The sequence below is a fragment of the Pinus tabuliformis genome, chromosome X (genome assembly GCF_031772625.1).
Source record: "Pinus tabuliformis cultivar Carrire ecotype Pingquan chromosome X, CPIR1, whole genome shotgun sequence".
Lineage (NCBI taxonomy): Eukaryota > Viridiplantae > Streptophyta > Pinopsida > Pinales > Pinaceae > Pinus > Pinus tabuliformis.
This window is the reverse complement of record NC_142308.1, coordinates 506,266,026-506,284,585: the sequence shown is the minus strand read 5'-3', so window position 1 is coordinate 506,284,585 and position 18,560 is coordinate 506,266,026.

The window sequence follows — 18,560 nt, the reverse complement described above, 5'->3', positions numbered from 1 at the left end:
GGACATCAAGATATGATGGCAACAACATCACAACGAGCATCATCATGAACAACAACTGAAGGCAGCATACTGGATGCAACAAATGAAAGAGGAAGGTTGTTCACAACACGAAGGCGGAACAAAGTTGCAAGCTCAAGCAGATCCATTGATGATGAAAGCAACTTTGAAGACTTAGGCTATGAGGTGACGACACGATCACATGAAGACAGAGTATGGAACAAAGAAGGAGTTGCATGTGCTGAAGCAACAACTCAAGGAAGAACATGAGTTGCACAGACAGGCAAATGAGTTGTAGCAGGAATAGGAACAACAGGGGGCGCAACATGCACTCACAAATGAAACTACACTCGTACAAGTTATATATCCATCCCAGTAGCTGGCATGGAGCAGACATGGTGCGCAGTGTTGTTGATCGCATGCAAGGGTTTCTGAAACATGCATGTCATTGTGCGCACACATGTGATCCAACCCATTCAGCACACTCACCAAGGCAAAGACAAGAAGCAAGTCTTAGAGCTGAGCATGTAGTTTACAGTTGATGTGCATCACCACCAGCACACACTGGAGATCAACATGGACACTATGCATCAGTGTGTTGCCGATTTGGTTGCACCAATAAGACCATGCACACGCTAGCAGACGAGTTGGATGAAGGAGCCACACTAATGCACTTGGATGCAATGGAAGCAAGAGTTCGCTTCATTAAGATGTCGCCATGAGGTGCATGCACACCATCACGGACGACTAAGCTTGGCATCAACTCACCACCTTCACCATCATATGCATGTCAAAGAGTTGGTCTCACCACAATGGACCAAGTGTCAGTGATGTCTTGCATGGCTTGCTCAAGCCATTTTGTCTCACATGAGAACATGTTCATTGTAATGTAACGTCATGTCAAGAGTAATTCAAGTGTCGATAGTTGGATGTAACAATCATAGAGTAGATGAAGAGTCATGAGGGTAGATGAAAAGTCACAAAGGGGAATGTCAAGGGTCACCCCACCCTTTTCTATAAATAGAACCTCATTTGTAAAGGCTTTTGATCAGCCAAGCTTCCGATAAGACTATCTTGGAGAGAGCTTGGACAATATTGTAACGAGCCTTGGCTTCTCCACTACGCAGAGCTAGTACATCTATTTGGAGGAGTAGGTGGTTGTCGCTATAACGTTCCACTATTGGAACTAGTGGTTGGACATGGATGTATTGTATGATTGGAACTTACACTTAATATAACAGAGCCAACACGTTTCATGCATATGTTGTAACGTATTCTATGCTATCTGGTTTACTCTAAATGATATATGTATTGTTTGCTTATGCATGCATGTATGGACTATTCTGTATAAGTATGTATGAATCTTTCTGAAATGTGTTGTTGGTTTACCCATCACTTTGGATTGCTCGCTAACTTGCTTTCCATCTTGTGATGCATATTTTCTCGTGTGTTTCCCTCCAATCCACGTTACATATTTCCAAGGGGTGCACTCATCTCAACCCCTCTGTGTTAGAACGTCTCATGCACCTTCCTTGGCTCGCTACAGCTGTCACACCCTTGCTACCCATAGAGTTATCTTACTTTCCTCTGTGCGAGATCGTAGTGAAGGCATTACCATACGACCCACGGTTGGGACTCCTAGACCAAACGGTTTGAGGTCTAATTGGGACTTCTTACTGGGGAGATCCCCTTACATGTTGGTGGGTCCATCGCCGTCAACATTTTGGCGCTAGAAGGAGGGCCAGATGACAAGCTGAGTCACATATTTTTTGAATCTCTACATATCTATCATGACTAACTATCGAGATTCTCTTCCGGAGTGTATGTCTTATGGAAAGGATTTCATCATCTCGGAAAATCTCTCGGATAGCTTGTCTCATAAAACATTTGATGGTGGAGGCTACGTAGCCTTGGTTAGGCATGCGGTCAACATTGTAGGCTCGTGCGAAAGACATGGATTCTTTAAGAATACATGAGCTACACACTGTTCATCTACACGCTTTGAGGGAACCCAATGCACTGGTGTGCCACACTACCCAAAAAATCTATTCATTCTCTTGCTCATCTGGTTGCAGAGATAGACCATGCTTTCAATCACTTTAACTATCAAGCACTCAACAAAGAAATTCTGGAATTACAAAAATCACCCGATGAATCTGTTGAATAGTTTTACACACGCTTTTGTAATATTGCATATAGATTCCCTAAAGAAGATATTGATTGGGAATTTCTCAATGGAAGATTTGAGTATCTTCTTTACATATATGAAAATACACAATTATTGAAATCACTCTAATCCCGCTCATACTTCGGTGATGGAACTACGCAATCACGAGCAGACACATTTGCTGTCATAAGTGATTGTCTGCCTTCACCTCATCAAACAACTCCACCACTGCAGAGTGATGTGGGAGATCATGCACATACCTCTATTGGACCGTCACATCCTCCCACCCCACCTGCTCTTGATATCTGCGCAGATTTGGCTTGCAAGCCTGTTAGTTGTCATGTGGATTCGTTTCGTCAACCTCCGTCCCCACGTTCTATTGATCCTTCGGATTGTACTATCTTGTGTTCTTCCATTCTGAACTTCTCACCTGCTGTGAACGAGGATCAAGTTGTAGACGGAGTTGGTGTTGTGCAACCAACTTGCACCATCATTCATGATGAGTGTGTGCAGGAATCTAAAGAAGAATCCGCGGTGAAGGATGACTCCCTTCTAGCCACACCTCATCCAATTTATCGTGACATCCCTTGTGATTTTGTCACTGCTAAGTTCCCCTGTGAAAACTCATTTCCGGATGTTTCTAATTGCGATCATTCATAGGACACCTTGGATGTCAGTATTTCATTACAGAGTTGAGAGGACACATCTTCCTCAGGAAATCCATCCAATCTATCATCTATATTTTGTGAAAGCATAGAGGGTGAACATCTTTGCTTCCCATCTACCCCTCTACCTGATTCATCAAATCATGAGGATGCCGATAAACATCTTGAATTTTCTGATCTTGGTGGTCATGATCTATCCACTCCCTCATCCGATCACGATGTTGATTCAACTGTTGTTAATTTGTCTAGGACACTAGTCTACAATGATCTATCTGTCAACGAAGTCCAAACTCCGCAGACTGTCAATGCACTTCAGCCCAATGGTTATGTCAGGCCCTCACTGTCCTGAGGTTGGTTTCAATTTCGGTCACGAAATTGCTGAAACACTCAAGGCTCCTCATCACTCTCTTCTTTGCATTGAAGATCAACCAAACACCCATATTTTTCTTCCTCCACTCGAACTACACGATCCCATCACTCATGCATTGGAGGAATCTTACATAGCAAGAACACATGCACAACATAAGTGGTCTACCTTTCTCACGTTTTCTTGCATGTCATAGTCAAGAGAATGCGCACACTCAACATCTGCGTGCAACGTAGCACAACACCATGGCAACTCCATAGAGTGCATGTCATGTGCTTTCACTCATCTTCTATGGTCGCTTGTAAACTCGGAGTGTGTTTGTCTTCACTGTCATATCTTTCTTATTTGTCGCTTCACATAGTTGTCTTGTTTGCGAACCATTCCTTCACCAACATGGGTCAACCAATGCGCCGATGGCTGCATTGGAAGTATCACTTCATGTGAGATGGCCCATGCACCATTAGCTTAGGAGTAGGAGTAGTGTTTTATTTCAGTCTGTTTGCTTGCATTCTTGTTTGCTTACTTGCTTTGTTGGTTTTTTCTCTTGCTTGCTTGTTTGTTTACTCGCTTTGCTTTCAATTTTTCTTTTTCTTCTCCTTTGCTTTGTTGTTTTTTTGCTTGTTTTCTTCGTAGGTTAGTTTTGCATGTAACCATGTATGAATCTTGAAACAAGCTGGGTAAAGTGCGAGAGGACTTGTACAACTATCAACATTTGGTTATCTATTGTCCACTCTCTTATGTGAGAACTTGTTGTCTTCAGTCCATGATACATCAATGGAAAATACATACTGTTATCTTGGTGAAAACACAATGCTTGCATGCTTACTATTATCACCTACTCTAGTCGGTTGCTTTTGGGTTAATCCTTGTCAGCTCAGTCAAGTAGAAGTAAGGTGAGGGGAAAAACCTTAACAAGCGTGTCAGAGGTATAATAAAATACTTCTCTGCAGGAATAACCTCTTCTTATGTCAATAATCCGGGATCCCTCTTCCACCTCTGAAATGAATAAGTGTTATGCAAAGTTATGAAGATTAAAAACGAAAAAAAAATGAAAAAGTGAAAAATGTTTGAAAAAATGAAAAAATAATAAGGTGAAAGAAGAGAAAGGCTTCCTGCGCAGAGAGGTGATGCAAGTAACTCCGCTGGGGTACTGATCAGGTTTGCTGTAAGCAGAGCCATGCTTGTGTTCCTATGTGACTTCGTCGGGGTACTGTCCAGGCCTGCTGGTAGTGGAGCAACACCAGAGATGAAACTAAGACTCTGACGACTATACTGCGTGTGAACCAATATACCCCTCAACCCCAATCGAAACAACTATGTTGACTTGGCTTGGAATGTGTCAATCGACCAAGAGCATGGCAGATGCTACATCTTACAATCAAGCAAGTGTGGAAACCAAGATGAACTAAGAATTGAACAATAATTCCAAAGGTGTTAGACTTGTTTTTCATGAACAAGGTCCATTCAGACAGTTGGAGTTCTACTAGTGTTTTTCCTTAGCTTTTTTTTGGAGCCTCACTACCAACCTTTCACAACAACATGTCTTGCTTCGTCAAGTACAAAAGCTCCAGTGATTTTCTTGTAGAAAGACAGCCTGTCGATCAAATTTTGATGCATTCCCCTCATAGGTTGTTCATCCAGAATTGGTCCAGTAGTAGGCTGAGAAACTCCTTCAAGAATTTGCGCAAATCTGGAGGGAAGCCAACCTCCCCTCTAGAAATTGCTCAATCCTGACTGGTAGTCTTCTAGGCCCTAGAATTGTGCAATTTTGCTGAGAAAGATTCACCCAGAAAATTGGGCAAACCTTCCCAGTTGGGCTGCTCAGCCCAGAATTTGCTCAAATTTGGGTAGTAGTCAGATGCTTTACCCAGAAATTGTGCAAATCTTCTGAGAAGCCAACCCATCTCCCAGTAGTTGAGCAGGCTCTTGCATGTGCAGCTGAGTTGACCAGTTCCCTCTGGGACCGAGCAAAACAAACTTGCATGCATGGACTGCTTCTCCCAAGGCATCCCTTGTTTCAGGGATCTATTTTCTGCAGTTAGAGGTTACATGTAAGGATCATTTCAGAAACCTCCCACCAAGTGTCACTTTCCCTAGATTTGTGGTATGCGCGTCACAACTTCGATTTTATCAACCGGACGCTGCAGAGCTCATTCCTCACGTCAAACTTGCATCTCTGACATCCCACATCACATCTAGGAGCTATTGACACATTCAACTCAGTTGTTTTGGGGTAAACCAACTTTCCATGTCTTGTGTTTCATTTCTGGCGCTTTTTGTGTTTCGCTTCGTATGAACGTTGTCTGCTTGATTTTAGTGAGCGATTGTTTTCCTTTTGATACATACTAGCTTATACAAGCACCATTTCAGTTTTCATTAACATCTCACTGTTGTCGCATGCATGAAACTGTTTTTCACGAATGGTTGCTGATTCAACGACTTGCCTCACTCGCATGCATGTTGTTTCGTTTTCTGAATCTGTCATTCACTGTTTGCATGCATGATCATTCACTTATGCTTACACTTAGCATTTCCATGCATCCACATTCACTTTTGCTTTCAGTTGCCATCGGCGAGTCTGGGCAGCCTCGGCTCATACTCTGCCTTAAAAAGATAGAAATGTGCAATCCTGGGAGGGAAGGCTCTGTCTTCCTCTCCAGAAATGCGTATTTCTACCCGAGAGTTGTTCTCCAGGATTGCTTTGCACAGATATGAGGGATAGTGACTTTTGGCCCAGAGAACTGCGCAATGCAGTCACTGAGCCTGTAACCATTGCCAGCTGAGATTGCGCATTAAGCAATTCCAACAGTCAACAATCAAATTGAATTGTGCATTGCACAATTTCAGCAATCAGTCAGCCTCCCAGCAGCCTAGAATGTGCCTTGCGCAGTCTTGGCAGTCAGTCTCCCGACCTCCTGACGGAAATTGCGCGACCTTCATGATTAGTCACACAGGTATGTTGCAATTCAGTTCTCAAGTTCATTTTGGTTTTCGACTAACAGATTGCTTACCATGAGTGTTGACATGTCTAGGTATTGCAGGTGTTCATCTTTCTCTCAGCAGCACAAGTACAATGGTTTCCAGGAGAGCAGAGTTGAAGACAACGTTCAGTGCACACTTGGGGATGCAGTCGATCAAGTGTCTATGAGCTTGCCTACTCACAAAGACATCAAGTTGTTCGTATACAAGGACATCAAGATATGACGGCAGAAGCATCACAACGAGCAGCATCATGAAAAACAGCTGAAGGCAGCATGCCGGATGCAACGAATACAAGAGGAAGGTTGTTTATAACACGGAGGCAGAACATAGTTGCAAGCTCAAGAAGATCCACTGATGATGAAAGCAACCTTGGATACTCAGGCTATGAGGTGACGGTGCGATCGCATGAATACAGAGAATGGAACAAAGAAGGAGTTGCATGTGCTGAAGCAACAACTCAAGGAAGAACATGAGCTGCACAAACAAGCGAATGAGTTGCAACAAGAACATGAATATCAAGGGGTGCAACATGCACTCATGGATGAAACTGCACCCATACAAGTTATAGATCCATCCTAGTAGTTGGCACAAAGTAGACATGGTGAGCAGTGTTGTTGATCACATACAAGGGTTTTAGCATCATGCATGTCATTGTGCTCATGCATGCGATCTAACCCATTCAGCACACTCACCAAGGCGAAGACAAGAAGAAAGTCTGACTGGAGTTGAGCATGTAGTTGACAGTTGATGCACATGACCACCAACACACATTGGAAGATCAGCACGGACACTATGCATCAGTGTGTTGCCAGTTCAGTTGCACCAAGGAGACCATGTGCATGTTAATAGACGAGTTGGATGAATGAGCCACACCAATGCGCCCGGATACAATGGAGGCAAGAGTTCGCTTCGAAAAGATGTCACCGTGGGGTGTATGCACACCATCATGGATGACCAAGCTTGGCATCAGCTCACCGCCTTCACCATCACAAGCATGTCAAAGAGTTGGTATCACCACAACGGACCGAGTGTCAGTGATGTCTTGCATGGTTTGCTCAGGCCATTTTGTCTCACATGAGCACATGTGCATTCTAATGTAACACCATATCAAGTGTAAGTCAAGTGTCGATAGTTGGATGTAACAGTCATAGAGTATATGAAGAGTCACGAGGGTAGATGAACTATCATAAAGGGGAATGTTAAGGGTCACCCCACCCTTTGTTATAAATAGAACCTCATAACTAATTGTAAAGGCTTTTGGTTAGCCAAGCTTTCGATAAGGCTATCTTGGAGAGAGATTGGACAATATTGTAACGAACCTTGGCTTCTCCATTGCGCAGAGCTAGTACATCTCTTTGGAGGAGCAGGCAGCTATTGTTGTAAAGTTCCACTATTGGAACTAGCGGTTGGACATGGATGTATTGTATGACTGGAACGTACACTTAATATAATAGAGCCAACATGTTTAATGCATATGTTGTATTGTATTCTATGCTATTTGGTTTACTCTAAATGATATATGTATTGTTTGCTTACGTATGCATGTATGGACTATTATATATAAGTATGTATGAATCTTTCTGAAATGTGATGTTGGTTTATCCATAACTTTTGATTTCTCGCTAACTTTCTTTCCATCTTGTGATACATCTTCACTCGTGTGTTCCCTTCCAAGCCGCGTACTATTACAGGTTTCCAAGGGGCACACTCATCTCAACCCCCATGTGTTAGAACCTCTCATGCACCTTCCTTAGCTCGTTGCAGCTGTCACACCCTTGCTACCCACAGAGTTATCTTACTTGCCTCTATGCGAGATCGCGGTCAAGGCATTACCATATGACTCGATGCTAGGACTCCTACACCAAACAGTTTGAGGTATAATTGGGACTTCTTACCGAGGAGATCCCCTTACATGTTGGCAGGTGCAACACCACCAACAGAGGGGTATATATAGCGAAGGGTGAAATTGACCCTTGTGACTCTTCAACTTCCCTTATGACTGTTCAACTTACATGAATCTTTAAATTCATCAGTGGGTCTCTTGGACTTCCACGTTACATTACATTAATTACACAAGTATGACCCAAAGTAGTGATGTGGGCGAGGCGACTCATGACACAACTCGACATGACATTGCTAGTGTGCACATGTTGGCTGTGTTGTTTGTGTCGAGTTGTTATTCTACTGAGTGATGAGTGTGCCCATGGTGTACCATATCTTCACCTTCGCATGGCAAAGTGCACGGAGTCTTCAATGGTCTTGGTGTTTGCTTGATGGTTCATGCATACACATGTGTCTCCTTCAATTGCTACTCGATATGCTTTGTGTGTTCGTCCAACCATGAGCAAGTATTCTAGTATGTGCTCTTTGTTCATCCCATTCATCATTGTACCATGTCTCGTCCAAGTCTCATCCAAGTACCTAAATATGCAATCACTCATGACGAGACAACATCAAATCCAGAAATACCCTAGTCTACCATGATGCATTGTCTTTCATTTCCGAGTGCAGGTGACAGGGAGAGAGGACAAGGCTCTGAAATAATGCAGAGCACATGTTAGGCCGGGATGCGAGGCTCTAGGGCACTGTCAAGAAAAATTGCGCAGAGGTCACTGGGAGGCTAGGATGAGCAGTTTGGAACAACAGTGACATTCTACGGGATCTGGCTCAGCTGGGAGGTAGACCTACACAATTTTTCCTGGGAAGGTAGTGCGGGCAGTAGAGGACACTGAAAATAAAAAATGCACAAATTTTCAAGGGATATTGGGAGTGGGCTGCGGGAGCTTGCCGGCCAAAATTGCGCAGAACTCAGAGGAAGTCATGCTGAACATGTCTGCACAGTTTCCTGGCTGAGCGAGGTGTCAGGCAGTTGGTGGAGAGTCCAAGAAATTTGCACAATTTTCAAGTGGAGCAGCAGGTCGTCTGGAAAGGTGACTCATTGACAGAACTGTTAGAGTCGGTCTGGTCATCCCTCTGTCAGAGATCATTTCTCTTATTGCATTTCATTTTTAGGTGTCTCGCTCAATTCACTCAGTTGCATTTCGCTAGGGGCATGCCATAATCTGACGAAAGGGTCTTGTCATTCATTATCCCTCATGCCTTATCCATTGCTGGCTCAGGTCTGTTTATCAAAATCAAGTTTTAAAGTCACTTACAGTCTTGTTTCAGTTTCTAGATCAGCAAGAGTCATTTCAGTCATTAGGTCTAGGGTTAGTCAATTTGGTCTTCAACAATGTCTAATAATGCCATCAGACTCATGAGGGAGGTCCTTAATAGGTTTTCATCTCCAATATTTTCATCATCATATGCTCGACTATGACTTTTCTTCAAAACTCTATTTTGAAGAAAATTTGTCATTTCGTTTTATAATGAATTGTCATGTAATTTTCAAAAAGTGTTTCAGTTGTTGAAATCTCCAGGCGCAGCCCCGATCTTCCTTTGTCAAGACATGCCAATATCCCTGCAAAAAATTGACAAAAGATTCATCACTCAAGCCAAAAAATCAAAAGGGAAACAAAAAGACAGAGTTCTATTAATTGTGAAAAAAGTGCCAAGTCAAAACATTACAAAGTGGGTTTGTGAGAAGCAAAAATCAAATCCATCACTATAAGATGTTCTCATGGTTTTAAAACATTCATTTGCATCTAAGAGGTCAAAGAGGGTTGAAGTCTAGTGTTGAGAGGGCAAACTTGCAAAGTTTCAAGCCAAAGCTGCGTTCAAAGCCGGCGCGGCGCATAGAGCAGGTGGCACGACGCACTGGGGAGGCGCGGCGCATTGGGCATGATCACTCAGTGTAAATAAACACGGGCGCAGTGCACTGTGAAGGCGCAGCGCGTTGGGCAAGCTGCGCGGCACACACAGCCGACTGGCCCGAAAAGTTCCAGAACGACCTCCAAACGCCAAAAACGTGCAAATTTCTCTTGATTTCAAGTAGGTTGAGCTCCTCCTTCACTGTTCATCCATCCAAGTTATGGTGTATATTATGTTTTATGTGGTGAATGCCAAAACCAAAACTCAAACCCTACCATGTTCAAGTCTTCACATGAAAATTGCTGTTTAGGGTTTCAAAAATTGTTTGCCACCAAGCTTACTCTTTTCCATCATTTTCTTTTCTCCTTGACTCCATTTTTTCCCCTGATTTCATTGTTCCCTATCCCCTAAAATTACTAAACCCCTATCCCAAATTCCCTTTCCCAAAATTTTAAATGTGAAACCCTAAACCCTATTCCCACACATAAATCCCAAACCCTCTCCCATATTTCCCTAACAAATCTATCCCAATAGTTCCTAATCCCTTTATTTCCCCTTCCTAACAGTCCCTATTTCATTTGTTTTCCCCTTGGTGGCAGAGTTTAGGCACCACTAAAAGAGCAGTTCAGCACAGTTTTCATACACCAACATCTATTTCTCCAAGGCAGTTTGAATACCAGCAGTCATGGCATCTGAGCATTCATCTGATTATGAAATGGAAACCCAAAGTGACTCACCCATGGAGGAACATGCACCCCAAAGGCCTCATAGAGGTGGCAGACGTATCAGAGAAGAACCAATCACCCTCACTGAATTACAGGCCTGCCCTCTTGCCATGTTTTGTTTTCAGCATCAGTCATGTTATGAGTTTTGTCAGAAAGTTGCTAATGTTCAATTTCATCATGAGTTGGCTCGTCTATTTGTGCTGCATTTACATGGAGATCAGGCTACCTTAGCTGGTGTCACCTTCACACTTACACCAGAATCTGTCTCACTGGCAACCGACATACCAAACATTGGGGAACCATGGACCAAGAGGAAGAAGATTGACCGGCAACATTATGAGCCATATATTAAAACTGGTTTCTTGAGGCAGCTCAAGAGAGTGTTTCCATTCCGATATCTTAAAGATGAATATGCTCCACTAATGAAATTAATCATGAAATATTTCAGCTGTGAGGGACGGTTCTCTCGTTTATATGCTTATCACATCAGGTTGCTCATGCATTTCACTAGGGTACGGATGATGAACATTCTGTATTTCATTTGCCGGAACATAGAGAGGATGACCACCCTTGTGCAGCACAAAACCCCTCAGCAGTAACTTAACAATGTTTATCATTTTGCTCTTATTAAGATTTTGGTGGTTCATCAGCTTGGATTGCAGGGCATCACTTGGGATGATTTCATCTCTCGTGACTTCTTCAGAGCTTCACAGGGATTATCATAGGTTAAGCATGAGATAGGTGGACCTTCTCATCAGTATGAGCGCCATGAGACCGCTAGTGTGCCAGTATTCATCACATATCAGAGGGGCACTAGACATTTGTTTGCAGCAACGAAGCGAGTGTTATCTCCACCCAGTGTGGAAGGGGCCTCGCTTCTGACATCAGCACCATAGGTATAGGACAAAGGCAAGAGGCCAATGCAGGATGAGGGGCCTTCAAGCGAACAAGAGACCGACTTCATTCTCATTCATGATGATGATACAGATACGGGTCAACAAAGTGCACAACTTAGGGAGATCATCTAGGAGCAACAAACAGAGATCAAAGCCTTATCCCTTGACTTGGAGAGGGCTAAGTGGACTATGAAATACCTGGAATAGAGGAACAAAAAGCTTGAAGATCAACAAGCAATAATGGAGTTACAGAACATCCACGAGAATCGCCAAGCTACACAAAGGAGGAGGATTGAGCTCACTTCATTGGAGCAAGAGATTAATGAGGATCGGGAGTCTTGGATCGAAGGAATCAACATCCACTTGGAGGGACTGTTGGACAAGGCTGATAGAGACAAAGCATTGCTGAGACACATGGCTTTCCACTACATTGCGCGGAACAAGGTTTCCAATGCCCGAATAAGGAATCTAAAGGCAAAATTAAAGAGGGCAATAAGGAAGCAAAAGAGGCAAAAGGAGCATGATCGTCTTCGGATATTGGCTGAAGCCTCTTTAGCCCAGCATGAAACTTGATGGAGAAGCTCTAGCCCAAATTTCAAGAAATTTGGGGCATTTTTGGCATTTTGACAAATTTTGGCACAAAAAACAGGGTTTTTCTCCCTATGCCCCGCGCCACGTGGCGCGCGCTTTTGATAGGGAGCTCCAAATCAAAAAAAGTTTACATTTCTAGATTTTTCATGAAAAATCATGGTTTCTGGTGCATGGCCAAGAAATTTGGGCAAGTTTTGAGTCCTCAGGAGGTCAAAAACACTCAAAAAATGACCTCATTGCCCCTATTTTGACACACATGAAGCAGTCTTGGGAGATTGAAGTTTTGTGGGGGGGGGGGGGGGGGGTGGAAATTACATCCAAATTCATCAATTCTACTTGGGTTGGAAAGTAGATAGGCAAACCTTTCCAACAAGCACACTTGGGCTCAATTTGGACTTTAGGAAGTGCCTCAAAATCAGCTCCAAAATGGCGCGACACATAGAGAATCAGGCGCGGAGCATAGAGGATTTTTGCCCATTTTTCACTGTTCAGCTCAGCAATTCGCCTAGTTTTGACCAGTTTTGCTTCTTGATGTTATTCTTGACTTTTCATGATGTAATTTGATAACCATGATGTAATATTGGCACATTTTTACTTTTTCTAGAGGATTCATTCACTAAAAGGTGAAAATTGAATGAATGAATCAGTTTCCTAGCATATAGGGGTAAGTTGTTTGACTACCTAGATTTTAGTTCCTTCTTTAGAATTAGTTCAAACAACTCCTGGAATGATGAGCTCGACCCCTAGAGGCAAGGGAATAGGTTTGTATTGTCTATATTATGTAATTTCTAAGTCATTTTCAGGGTTGGACACTTGGGATTGGTTGGGCACTTCATTGTACATTTCATTTCTGCAATTTTTGCAAAGAAAAGACCAGGGTTTTGCAGCACTTGTTTGGATCCTTGTGGCTTTGTGTTTGGATATTGTTTTTCTCCATGTATTTGTAAGTTCATGAATGTTTATGTATGCCATTTCCCTTCTCTTTCTTCAGAAATTAAACTAATGAGTACTGAAGGTGGAATTCATAAATTGCTATGCTCTGCCTTTGACTTTTGTTTAGTTTTATATGTTTTATTCAGTTTGTAGAGGATCCTTGATATAATATTTCCCTCTTCAGCTTCTCAACAATCCTTTCTATCCATTCATTCAATTTAAGACATCCTAACCATTTCTTTTCTCGCCCCAACTTGAACTCTGCAAGAACTGGCCCTAATCCCCAGACCCAAAATTTGCCTTTCCCTTTTTCCAACAAAACCCCCAAAAAATCAAATTCAATCCTTGCACTTCATACCTAGCCTAAGATTAGTTGTTAAATCAGTCATCTCAAGCCCCATCGATTATCTTTTGCTGAGATTGACCCGGAGAGAGCCCTCTCCTGTCCTCGTAGGGCTAGCTACGAGGCTGAGCGTGGTTTGATGTGAACCTAGAACCTTGTCTTTTCAGCCTGAGGCAAATCTAGGCTCTAACAAGAACTACGCAATTTTCAGAGATAGTGCAGTGAGAGGCAGCGGGTGCTTATCCCTCTTGTATGCACAATTTATTGAGTTCCTGGAGGAAAGAATTCTTATAGCTTCTGCACAATTTTTGGGAGGAGTAAAGCTCGGGATCACTGCTCGGTCAAATTCTCTGGTTGACCAGTAGGAGGCTTGATGGATTGGCTTGTGGGTAGTGTATATGGCTTCTTGGGAAACTTCTGCATTGTTTTGGGTGACAGTCAGCCAGGTCAATTCCAGGATTGCGCAATGCAGACTCCTTGGGAGGCAACCTCAACATCTGCGCAATTCTGGGCAACAGTATTTGGTCACTGAGGGCTGAAACTAGGAAGTGTAGCTCAACAGAGGTTTGTCTGATGGAGGGTGGTCTGGTCGATAGATCTTCAGTAAAATGGTTAAGTGTGTGAGCGATTGAACTTGTGTATACATGACCTTGCGGACACACACTCAACATGACTTGATGTCAAGACATCTCGAACCAACGGTTGAAATATGGCAACAAGAATATTCCAATTTAATTTGTCCTTGAATTAAATTGTGAATTAAAATTGAATTTAGTCTTAACAGCTACTTGGAAATAATTAATTAATTTATTTTAAATTTATTAGTTGGAGAAATTCAAGTTAGAAGTCTTTCTGAAGTCATGCAAGAGTTATCCCTTAAATTAAGGAGATAAGATTGAGTTATATTTGACTTGTAATTAATTAACTCAGTTTATTGAGTTAAGTCCAGTTAAATTAGTTCCAAACTATTTGAGGAACTAATAGTGAGTTAACAGTTAGTTGATGCATTAATGCACTCAACTAGTGCTACTCCAATTAACTGAAGATTCCCTCATCAGAAACTCATGCATGTATATTTTGAGAAAGGACCAATTGAGATTAAATGTCAAGGAAAGTGTACTATCAGTTGTATGTGTTTTCTCACAGAGAAAACTCATGCATGCAGTCAAGGATTTATCCTTGAGGATTGTGCAGTTTTCAAGAAAAGGTTTTCCACTTGGTTGAAGGAAAATCATCCACAAGGAACAATGTACGGAAATAGGAGCTTGGAGGGCAGAGAGGAAGGCTGAAGAGCATCCAAGATTTCTTGTGAGCATCTGTGAGGATTGTACTAAGAGCTGGCTAGCTGTGAGAGCTAAGGCTTTGTATAATTCCTATTTATTTCCACCATGTATGATAATACAATAGTGTGGGGTTTTCAGCTGAGGCTTTCTCCAAAGTATTTTCATGTGTATTATGCCATTGATTCTTCTTCTTCTAGTTATATTATTTAGCTCGATCTTTAAGCTTTCGCAAATTGATAGTAGACGTAGGTTATAGCATTCTACTTTGATTTATATTGCATTATCGGGTTAACCTACAGATTTTCTACATGGTATTAGAGCTAGATTTGTATAAATTTTCTACATGGTATCGAAGTTGTGAACAATATACTGAGAAGAGAATTCAAAGTTTGAAGTTCAGGGTTGCAAGTGCAAATCAAATTCATATCATACTTCAAGGTTGGCCAATGGCATTCTATGGCTTGAGACTCGAGTATTCCTTGGAAGGTAGCTCAAATTACATAGGATGTAAAGATAGAATGGAGGTTGTATTAGAAGACAATGGCTTGAAGGAATTCATTGATCAAGAAATCCCAAATCCATCTTCAACTAATGCATAAGAGTTGGCTAACTGGAAGAAGTGTGTGGCGAAGGCGAGACGGATCATCCTTGAGGGAGTTTGAGACCATATTGTCTCGAGTCTCCATGTGAAGGATACTCCATTTTCAATGTGGAAGACATTGAAGGACCTCTACCAGAACATAATCGACCAGAGGAAATTGGCTTTCAAAAAATAACCTTCGAAGAATCAAGATGGAGAAGGGCGATACTATTTCCACATATCTAAACAAGCTCACCACCTACAGAGATGAGTTTGGCAATGTGAGAATAACTACTGCTGATGATGATATGCTGAGCCTTTGCTCTCCTTGGCCTTCCAAAGAGTTGGAATAGCTACCAGGACTTTGTGAATGGAAGGGAGAAACTTCCGGATTGGGGATGACTATGGTCGGATTTTATGCAGGAGGAGCACACGAGATGGTTCTTCATCCAAGAATCATGATGAAGAAAATATGGCCTTAGCAAGTTAGGCAAGGAAAGGGAAGGGTAAGGCTTCCCATTTCAAATCAAATTCTTCTCATGGAGGGAAGAAGGGTGACATGTCTAAAGTAATATGCTTTAATTGTCACAAGATGGGACATTATGTGACTAATTTTCCATCGAAGAAGTCCAAGAATGGATCCCCGGAAGTATCAGAAGGTGAGGCATTAGTCTCTTAGTTCGAAATGGACTTTACCCTCATCTTATGCATGGTGTCATCGATGATGGGTTGTGTCTCGTATCTTGATAGTGGAGCCTTATTCCACATGATCGGTCATAAAAAAAATTTCAATGCCTTGGAAGAGAAAGACCTCAAGATGCGCATAGAGATGGGTGATGACGAAAGATATAATGTTTTAGGAGTGGGCACAATTGCTTTTCAGAGGGAGCATGGAGCTCTTCTCACCTTGACAGATGTGATTTTTGTTCCTAGACTGAAGAAGAACTTGGTATCAATCACGATGTTGGAGGAAAAATGCTACGATGTTGTCTTCAGTAAAGGAAAGGCATTCCTAAGACACATAGCCACGGGTCAGACCAAGAGGATAGGGATTCGGGTGAAGAATCTCTATAAACTAGAGGTAGATGATTGTGTAACATTGAATACGAAAGCAGAATTTGTGCAAAACCAAGACATTGGCGATTTGTGGCACAGGCGGTTGGGCCATTTGCATCATGGGGCTTTGAAGATAATGTAGCAGATATCTACAGGACTTCCCAAAGGTAAACTTGAGCAAGTTGACACATGCAAAGGTTGTAGCTTAGGAAAGTACACCAAGTCTTCCTTTCATGATTGAGAAGTCGAGTAGAGGCTATCTTAGGGCGAGTTCATACTGATTTGTGTGGACCATTCTTGACGGCATCCATAGTGAAGAAAAGGTATTATGTGATTTTCATTGATGAATATTCTCGTAAATGCTAGATTTATTTCATGTAGAAGAAGGACCAAACTCTCACAAAGTTTTGTGAGTTCAAAGATTTGGTTGAGAAAAATTCAGGGAAGAAGATAAAGGCCTTGAGAAGCGACAACGGTGGAGAATATGTCTCTCAAGAGTTTAAGGACTTCTGTCTAGTGGAAGGAATTAAACGAAAGTTGACGACACCTCATAACCCACAACAGAATGGGGTGGATGTGAGGAAGAACAAAACTATTGTAGGGGTAGCACAGGCAATGTTGCATGACCAAGGCCTACCACTTCACTTGTTGGCTGAGGCATGCAACACAATGGTCTATTTGAAGAATAGAAGCCCGCATTGTATACTTGGGATGAAGACACTAGAGGAATCTTTCTTCCGTAAGAGACCAAATGTGGTTCACTTCAGGATCTTTGGCTCATCGGTATATTTCCATGTGACAAAGGATGCACAAAAGAAGCTTGAGCCGACAACAGAGTTGGGGATATTTGTGGGGTACAATGATACACCTCACAACTATCGGGTGTACTTGCCTACCAGTCGGAGGACAGTGGTTCGCAAAGATCTCAAGTTTAATGAGCAGAAGGCCATGCGAGTTTCCATTGAGAGGGAGCTCCAACTACAGGTTGTGGAGGAACTGTTGGTTCCTAAGGAGGAGGAGCCTCAGACTAATGCAGAGCAGACACATGCAGAGATACTAAGAGTGGAGACATCCACTCAAGTAGAGTCTTCCAGAGATGGACGGAAACGTAGAAGAGAAGCTGACAGATTGTTGGAGGATGCGAGAGAGGATGTGGGAGCGCCATCTTCTCAGCACATACAGAGGAGGTCACATGAGAGGTACACTAGATACATGGCCCTTGTTGGGGAATGTGTTGAGACCGAGCCATCTTCCTTTGAGGAAGCAGTGCAACAATCGATTTGGGTTGATGCTATGGTGGAGGAGTATGAGTCCATAGTTCGTAACAGTGTTTGGGACGTGGTTCTGAGACCAGAGAACAAGTTAGTTGTGAGTTCCCGTTGACTTTACAAGGTAAAGCAAGCTGCTGATGGTAGTGTGGAGGAGCATAAGGCAAGATTTGTTTCCCGTGGCTTCTCACAGGTTGAGAGGATCATGTTGCTGTAATATATTTCGACAGAGGAGAAAGATTCTGACATTTTGACAAAGGCATTGTCAAAGTGTAAATTCGAGTTCCATAGAGACAAGATCGAGGTGGCAGATAATCCCTTTCTTGTTGAGAGGGAGTGTTGAAATATGGCAACAAGAATATTCCAATTTAATTTGTCCTTGAATTAAATTGTGAATAAAAATCAAATTTAGTCTTAACAGCTACTTGGAAATAATTAATTAATTTATTTTAAGTTAATTAGTTGGATAAATTCAAGTTAGAAGTCTTTCTGAAGTCATGCAAGAGTTATCCCTTAAATTAAAGAGATAAGATTGAGTTATATTTGAGTTGTAATTAGTTAACTCAGTTTACTGAGTTAAGTCCAGTTAAATTAGTTCCAAACTGTTTGAGGAACTAATAGTGAGTTAATAGTCAGTTGATGGATTAACACACTCAACTAGTGCTACTCCAATTAACTGAAGATTCCCTCATCAGAAACTCATGCATGTCTATTATGAGAAAGACCTAGTTGAGACTAAATGTCAAGGACATTGTACTATCATTTGCATGTGTTTTATCATGGAGAAAACTCATGCATGCAGTCAAGGATTTATCCATGAGGATTGTGCAGTTTTGAAGAAAAGGTTTTCCACTTGGTTGAAGGAAAATCATCCACAAGGAACAACACAAGGAAATAATAGCTTGGAGGGCAGAGAGGAAGGTTTAAGAGCAACCAAGATTGCATGTGAGCATCTGT